This window comes from Schistocerca serialis, chromosome 3 (genome assembly GCF_023864345.2).
Source record: "Schistocerca serialis cubense isolate TAMUIC-IGC-003099 chromosome 3, iqSchSeri2.2, whole genome shotgun sequence".
Taxonomy (NCBI): domain Eukaryota; kingdom Metazoa; phylum Arthropoda; class Insecta; order Orthoptera; family Acrididae; genus Schistocerca; species Schistocerca serialis.
In genome coordinates this window covers 18155123-18163161 of record NC_064640.1, presented here as the reverse complement: position 1 = coordinate 18163161, position 8039 = coordinate 18155123, and positions in this window count along the sequence as shown.

Genomic DNA, 8039 nt, shown 5'->3' with positions numbered 1-8039 from the left:
ATAGGGAAGAACGATCACCACGATAAAATAAGAGAAATCAGGGCTCGTACGGAAAGATATAGGTGTTCATTCTTTTCTCGCGCTATGCGAAATTGGAATAATAAGGAATTGTGAAGGTGGTTCGATGAACCCTCTGCCAGGCACTTGAATGTGATTTGCAGAGTATCCATGTAGATGCAGAAGTAGATTAAGTTGAGTCCTGTGCAAAATTCTACTAGGCAGCTTCCTCTTTCATTCCTTACCCCCATTCCGTATTCACCTATTACTTTTCCTTCTCTTCCTTTCCCTACTATCGAATCCCAGTCCCTCATGACTATTAAATTTTCGTCTCCCTTCACTATCTGAATAATTCCTTTTATCTCATTATACATTTCTTCTTTCTCTTCATTTTCTGCGGAACTAGTTGGCGTATAAACTTGTACTACTGTCGTAGGCGTAGGCCACTTGTCTGTCTTCGCTACAATAATGCGTTCACTACGCTGTTCGTAGTAGCTTACTCGCTTCTGTTTTTTTTTATTCATTATTAAACCTACTCCTGCATTACCTGTAGTTCATTTTGTATTCATAACCCTGTATTCATCTGACCAGAAGTCTTGTTCCTCCTGCCACCGAACTTCACCAATTCCCACTATATCTAACTTTAACCTATCCTTTTCCCTTTTTAAATTTTCTAACCTACCTGCCCGATTAAGAGACCTGACATTCCACCCTCCAATCTTTCACCTGATAGCGACGTCCTCCTGAGTAGTCCCCGCCTGGAGATCCGAATGGGGGACTATTTTACCTCCGGAATACTTTATCCAAGAGGGCGCCATCATCATTTAAACATATAGTAAAGCTGTATTCCCTCGGGAAAAATTACGGCTGTAGTTTCCCCTTGCTTTCAGCCGTTCATAGTACCAGCACAGTAAGGCCGTTTTGGTTAAAGTTACAAGGCCAGATCAGTCAATCAACCAGACTGTGGCCCCTGCAACTACTGAAAAGGCTGCTGCCCCTCTTCAGGAACCACACGTTTGTCTGGCCTCTCAACAGATACCTCTCCGTTGTGGTTGCACCTATCGCTGAGGCACGCAAGCCTCCCCACCAACGACAAGGTCCATGGTTAACAGGGAGGGGGGGGAGGGGGGCTTTGAGCCCATACCAGTTAAAGTTATTGGTTACTATTGGCTTCTGTTTTGACCACTGACTAAAGGCTATCTCTGTAACATTTTTTACGATGTTACATAACGACGCACTTTTCATGCTGTTAGTATCTATCAAAGTAACAAAAATGTTTTTGTCAAATTTTTAATGAGGTGCTGACATGTACTTAATTGCTATGTGGAGAAGTTTGAAAGGGTACTCTTTGACTTGCTTTCTATGATCAGTGCTAGCCCCACCAACTGGCCATCGTTTACCTTTATGATAGTTCTGTCGCCACAGCCAGTTAGGCACTGGTTCTATTCGACAGACGACGGCAATGTCAAATATGTCTACATGACATGAGATTTGTGTTGTATTCAGTTTATGTGCCCACTTTCGTGAGCTTCGTACTGAAATTTGATTTTTACCTAAGTACGACACTATTTGGAATTTCTGTGTATTGGAATACTTAGATACACACTTACGTATATTTTTTTCATTAATTTCTTGTACACTTAATTCCACAGCTTCAGTATGACGATGAAATTTTGAAACGCGTAACGCTTAAATAAAGAATTGTGTGATCAAGACTTTTGTCTATTTCAAAGTTGTCCCAACTTAAAAGTATTTGTTGGTTACCTGAAGGACATATAAAACCATTTCTTTCGTCTTCTTCACAATAAATTTGCTTTAGTCATCACATTAATGGGCAGTTATACTCCTCAAGATTTCTGATTGAGGCAGTCTTGGATATTTTACGCAACCACGGCACTTTTTTACGCCCTTTGAAGTAAAAATTGCTGTCGGTATAACCAAAGTTTCGAAGTGAGTAGCCATATTGTCACACGCCATTCCAACAATTTCCAACCGTTTTTTGTGTTTAAAGCAAATCAACCAAGTAGCTGTCTGGAGGCACTTGGTACTCTGTACTGTTCTACATGGTCCGGGTGGAGTGACGATAATGGAGAATGTCGTCAATACTCTTGCAGTGTTTGTTAATGGAGCAAATGCAACGTCTGTAAACACAAATTTTCCACGCTCGTCGTAGAAGCCTTGCACATAGTGGCAATCTTTGCACTTTGATGGGCCATCATGGAATGCCTCTGGTGTGATGTAGCACCGCTACATTTGTACTAATCATTGCACGATTGGTATGGGAGGCGATTAATTAATAACGTGATTGTGCAACAATAATGTATAGCCCGTTTCGGGTGGAGGGAAAATGTCTAATGATTGAAATTCGGTGTGGATGTCTATAGGGTAAGGATTGAAACTTTCGTTTTGCTTAGAGTGACCGACCGCAACAACTGATACTAAATCTTTAAACAGCTTTGGGCAGAAGATGCATCCTCATTCATCGCCCTCATAGTATGAAGAGTGAAACCTAATGTACATATCGTACAGTAGACCGATATTATTATTGTTCCACTCAAGTTGTAGATTATCGTATGCGTAATATACAGAATTTAGGAACACCCTTGCATTGGTTAGTTCACAGTAGTCAAATACTCAGGAATCCTTGTTCATATTCCCTCTCCTGTCTGTCTGCAGCCCTAGAATACTGAATCGATCCGTTTCTAGTTCAACTGACGTTTCAACCAATGAACACTGCTTTGATATTGTCAATAGAATTGGATGCTCGTGAAGTTCCCATGGGCGGAAACTCAATGGCAGTTGAACAGTTGCATTCATTACACGTAAAAGTTACACACGTTCCTCATCTGTTATAGGTAAATAGAACACTTTCCACACAAATGTATCCAACACAACTCTATTCTCTCCTTCTCCCTCTTGAATATACGCAATATTAGTCGTAGTACTTCGAACGAGCATCAGTTCTTGTTTAGCATTAATAATGACGGATTTATCATCCTCAAATACTGCCATAAACATTTTGAGGGGAATGCACATGCAAAAGTGACCAATTATCGATCCGTCTGTGAACCATCCCGTAATTTGTACAGCATTAATGTCAATAATTGATGTAGAAACGTATGTTTCAAGGGTAATCGTGATTCCAACGTTTCTTGTGTGGTCAATCACGACACCATTAAGTTCACATCTTATTTCTTGAAATAGGAAGGTGAACACATTGCGTGTAAGTCGCGAAGTTGCGGCTGTAGGGTTTCAACCGTTCTTCGTAAATTTACTTCCAGTTATAGGAAACTGCTGCTCGGCTGTGTTAATTCATCTTGGTGTTGCATCAGAATCAATATCTCTTCATTATTACTATTAAATGTTGCTGAGGCAAAAGGTTTGTGGGAGAAATACTCCTGGTGAGTGAGCGGCTCAGCATATTGAACAGGGGCTGTTATACCCAGTGACGTCATTGTGCACTTCAATCTCATTACTTTGAGAAACTCGTAATTCTCGCATGTTATCACAGTGTTCTTCTGCTGTGACGTGATGTGCTGACAGCCATGTGCATTCCTATTATACTCTATACTCTTTCTGTTTCATATGAAGGGTTCAAATGGCTCTGAGCACTATGGGACTCAACTGCTGAGGTCATAAGTCCCCTAGAACTTAGAACTACTTAAACCTAACTAACCTAAGGACAAGACACACATCCATGCCCGAGGCAGGATTCGAACCTGCGACCGTAGTGGTCGCGCGGTTCCAGACTGCAGCGCCAGAACCGCTCGGTGTTTCATATGAAGATTTACTACAACTTCCTCTTCTCGAAAGTCAACTATATTTCCGTCCTGGTCCACAATGTTTAACTCTTGATGGTCTAATGTCTGAACAGTTATTGTCATGTGTACTGGGTTTCTCGGCACCTCAAAGACTTTATATCCTGGTCCTACTGTAAGGAAGAACCTGCTGACTGTTTGAATTAATCGGCCATTCAGAGATGAATTCGTTGGAATGTTACACTCAGCACAGATTGTGCCAACAGTGAGTAAATCCAGATCTTGCTGCGACTCGTAAATTTTCTTAGTGTCTCTCTCCAAAAGTCGGACCCAAGAAAATCCGAGTAGTGGTTCAGTTGAATCTTCCTCACATAAGCCTATTTGTGTTTTGTCGTTTTTATCTCCGTTTTAAACGTATTAACATTTGCACATAGCTCAAGCCCTTTTACCGACAGTTTAATAACTGGCCTTAGATCATCAGTGCCTTATGAGTCAAAAGATGTTTCCACAACTTCACCACAACAAAGCTGCAGTTTATTGTTTGCTTCAGTTGTATTAGGAATGTTGCTGTAAGTCTCCAGGCCGATCAATGTAATACCCTTATCCTCCTTGTTTGGATCTGCTGGTGAAAAATAATTAGCATTTAATACCGACAATCTTCCTTTTAATGTTAGCTTGTACGACATGACATCTAAACCTCATCCATCACAGTGATGTGCATGGTGCTTGCTTTAATGCAACTGTCACAAGTAATGTTAGGCAGAAATGCCCATAGGTGTATGAATCAAAGTCTTGGTAGCACAGAAGATTGAAGAACATGTCGTTGTTGGAGAAGTAATGGTACAATTCTTCTGTCTTCTCCATCCAAACAGGCCTCAGAATGCCCGGAAGAACCGACCGACCGCCATGTCCTCCTACGCATCACTGAATGTGGACGAGGATAGGCACGTAGTCACCAAACTGCTCTCTTGGCCATTACTAGTTTTCGTGACTGGAGCCGTTACATATCAATTAAGTAGCTCCTCATTTGGCCTTACGAGGGCTGAGTACAGGACGCTTGCCGTCAAAGTGCTACCCAAGCCCAATACTGCTCAACGTCGGTGATCTGACTGGAACTGGTGTTACCACTGCGTCAAGGCCGTATGTACACAGTTCTTCTGGAGGCTGCAAATCTCCATATGAGTGAAAGTAGTTTACATTATTAAAATGTTTCAACGTATGCAACCCAGTGCGTTCCAGGTCCTCTTGCAGCACCTAAATTTACAGTCCCATATTCGTTGGATTTTCACATTATCTTTGGCAATGTATTCCACATAAACACTTTACTAAATCTTGGTATTTTGAGTTGTTTGACGAATTTAAGCAGATCAGTTTTTGTAAGTGATCTATCTGGTAGTCTAGCTAGGGGTCTTTTCTTTTACAAACAGGCCAGTCCTTCCTTGTGGAGTTTCCTGGCCACACTCTCCCTAATTATCTCTCTCGGAGCTGAAATAATTGATATTATTTCATTTATGTGAGCTTTAGTCTTTGAGGCAGCTGACGCTGTGAGCATTCGCAGGCGCTATATTATTTCGTTGAGGCCATCATAGTAAACGTGCTCCAGATGTAGATCACTCAGTTTTTTACCCTGAATGTCAATGCCTTCACCTACGCTATGTGCATCAGTTACGCAAGTCTAATGATATTACAGTATTGTCTGGGAGTTTTCTTCGTCAGTTTGGGTTATTGTTTCGCTTACAATCATATGCGGCAGAATATTTACCAGAGCTCAATGTTTTTAAGTATATTGGTCCCACTGAACCAAATATTCGCTTAAATTTCCTATCACCAATATGTATTACGTGTTTGGTGAAGCTTTTGGGATGTTGTCGAAGCGTGTAATGGTTGGTCCCAGTTCATCCCGTATGTCACATCTATTTCGTTAGCACGGCAACAGTTAATGTACTCGGTAATTGTACCAAGTGGTTGTAATTAAACTTTCTCTAGTTAACACATTATAATACGGAAACTAATCACCGTATGAGTACCAAACTTGGTAACATTAATGTCCAGAGTATGAGGTGCTGATTTCCATGCGCCACAGTACCACCGTCGAGTTTCAACTATGGCCACCAGGTGCCGTGATCAGTCATTGTAATTGACCAGTTGCAGTGCACTTGTTGACGTGTCAATATGAGCTTGGACAAAAGGAGCAGGGAATTACTGGTGAACCTCTATTATCAAAACGACAGTAATGCTGCAGCCACACTTGGAACATCGCCAGCTGAAAAGATTACGGAAGAGTTCTCTTTCTTCACCTGCTTTTTGGAGCGTGATGAAGTAGTTCGAATCAACTGGAGAATTGGGCATCGCTCCAGGAAGAAGTCGACGATCGGTCACACCACAGGTGGTTGATGAAATCGCCGTTGCTATGGCATACAATGCTGCTCGCAATTCCCGATCGTCAGGCAGTGTGCGTGCTGTGTCACAAAAGTTGAACATCCCATTGTCCACTGTACAGAAGGTGTTTCGAACCATTCTCAAATGGTATACGTACAAGATATCGTACAGCAGCCTGCACCACCGGACGCACAACGACGTGTTAACCTCGCTCTCCACTTTCTCACCAGGACTGAAGTTGATGAGGGCTGGCCCTGGACCATCCTACGGATAGACGAAGCTCATTTTTCTCTGACGGGTGAAGTGAACAAACAGAATTGCTGAGTTTTGGGATCTTTAGCTTCAGTCATTGTGCATAAAGTTCCTCTGCATGGTGAACGTGTCACCATATGGTGTGGTTTCACAGCTACGTCTATCATTGGTGCATTATTTTTTGAACAGATTGGCGCTCAAGGACCAAAGACGTACTGTATGATTGGTCAGCGTTACTGCAATATGAAACTTCCTGGCAGATTAAAACTGTGTGAGGGACCGAGATTCGAACTTGGGACTCGGTCTGGCACACAGTTTTAATCTGCCAGGAAGTTTCATATCAGCGCACACTCCGCTACAGAGTGAAAATCTCGTTCTGGATTACTGCGATATGCTTCACCAGCATGTCATACTCTCCCTACTGAAGAGACACGCATTAAACTCAACAGTTTTCACGCAAGATGGGGCCCCACCGCACATCGCTCCTGAAGTTCACCTGCTTCTCCGAAACACATTTGGCCGGCCCGATTACCTGATCTCACTCCCTATGATTTCTGGTTGTCGGGCTACCTGAAGGACAGAGTTTACTAGAGGAACATTCACACATGTGGTGCTCTGAAGCTTAGCATATCGAGAGAAGTAGCCAGCATACCTGCGGACAAGCTTCGTTCTGCTGTGCACAATGCAATCCTACGCTTTCGAACTCTTCTGGTCACTGATGGGCGCCATATTTAACACCTTTTGTAACAGTAATAGTACCGGTATGTAATGGTATGATGCACCGTAGCAGCATATTAAAAGTGTTTCAATTGAATTGATTCTGTATTATTTCTCTTCTCCATGTCCTTGACATTAACGCTATCAAGATTGGTACTCGTACGGTAATTGGTTTCCGTGTTATAACGTGTTAAACAGGGAATGTTTAATTATAGCCACCTGCTATATCTTTCTTCTTCCTCTTCTTTTTCTTTTTCTTCTTCTTCTTCTTCTTCTTCTCCTTTTCTACATCCATTTGTGTGAGAGAAGTTTGAAACGCCCCCTTAGAAAAATTATGAATTACTCTGATGGTAAACGTCTTACGTTGTTTGATTTTCAAACAGCTGAGCAGAACTGAACGTACTCAGACATTTCGCCCTTTACGTATTGTGATCAACACTAAACTGACACACAATATTTTTAGTGCAACGCAATCTGACTCAATAATCCCTACAAAAGAATGGCCCTGACTAACAGTAACCTATGCCTTTCATGACTCACTTACCTCACAAAAATCTTCGTTACTCGAACTACTGCAATACAGCGAGCACCAATACTGCCAGCTAAATAAAAGATTCTAACTACTGAAGGCACTACCTACTGATAGGCATAGTTAGCAAATGAAAGATTTTGACAGAGAACAAACAATGTATTTACCTTAATAATGTTCAAAAGTCATCATATATATATATATATATACCAGTTCATGATATCCAGTATTACAAATTTACTCTTTCTGATGGATACACGTCCAGATCGTCGGGTCTCAACATTCTACCATCTCTCTCCCCACATCCACCACTGCTGGCGGCTCACCTCCAACTGCACAACGCTACGCGCTGTTCACATCCAACTGCCCAACACTACAATAGCAAATATTCCAACAATGTAAACCAG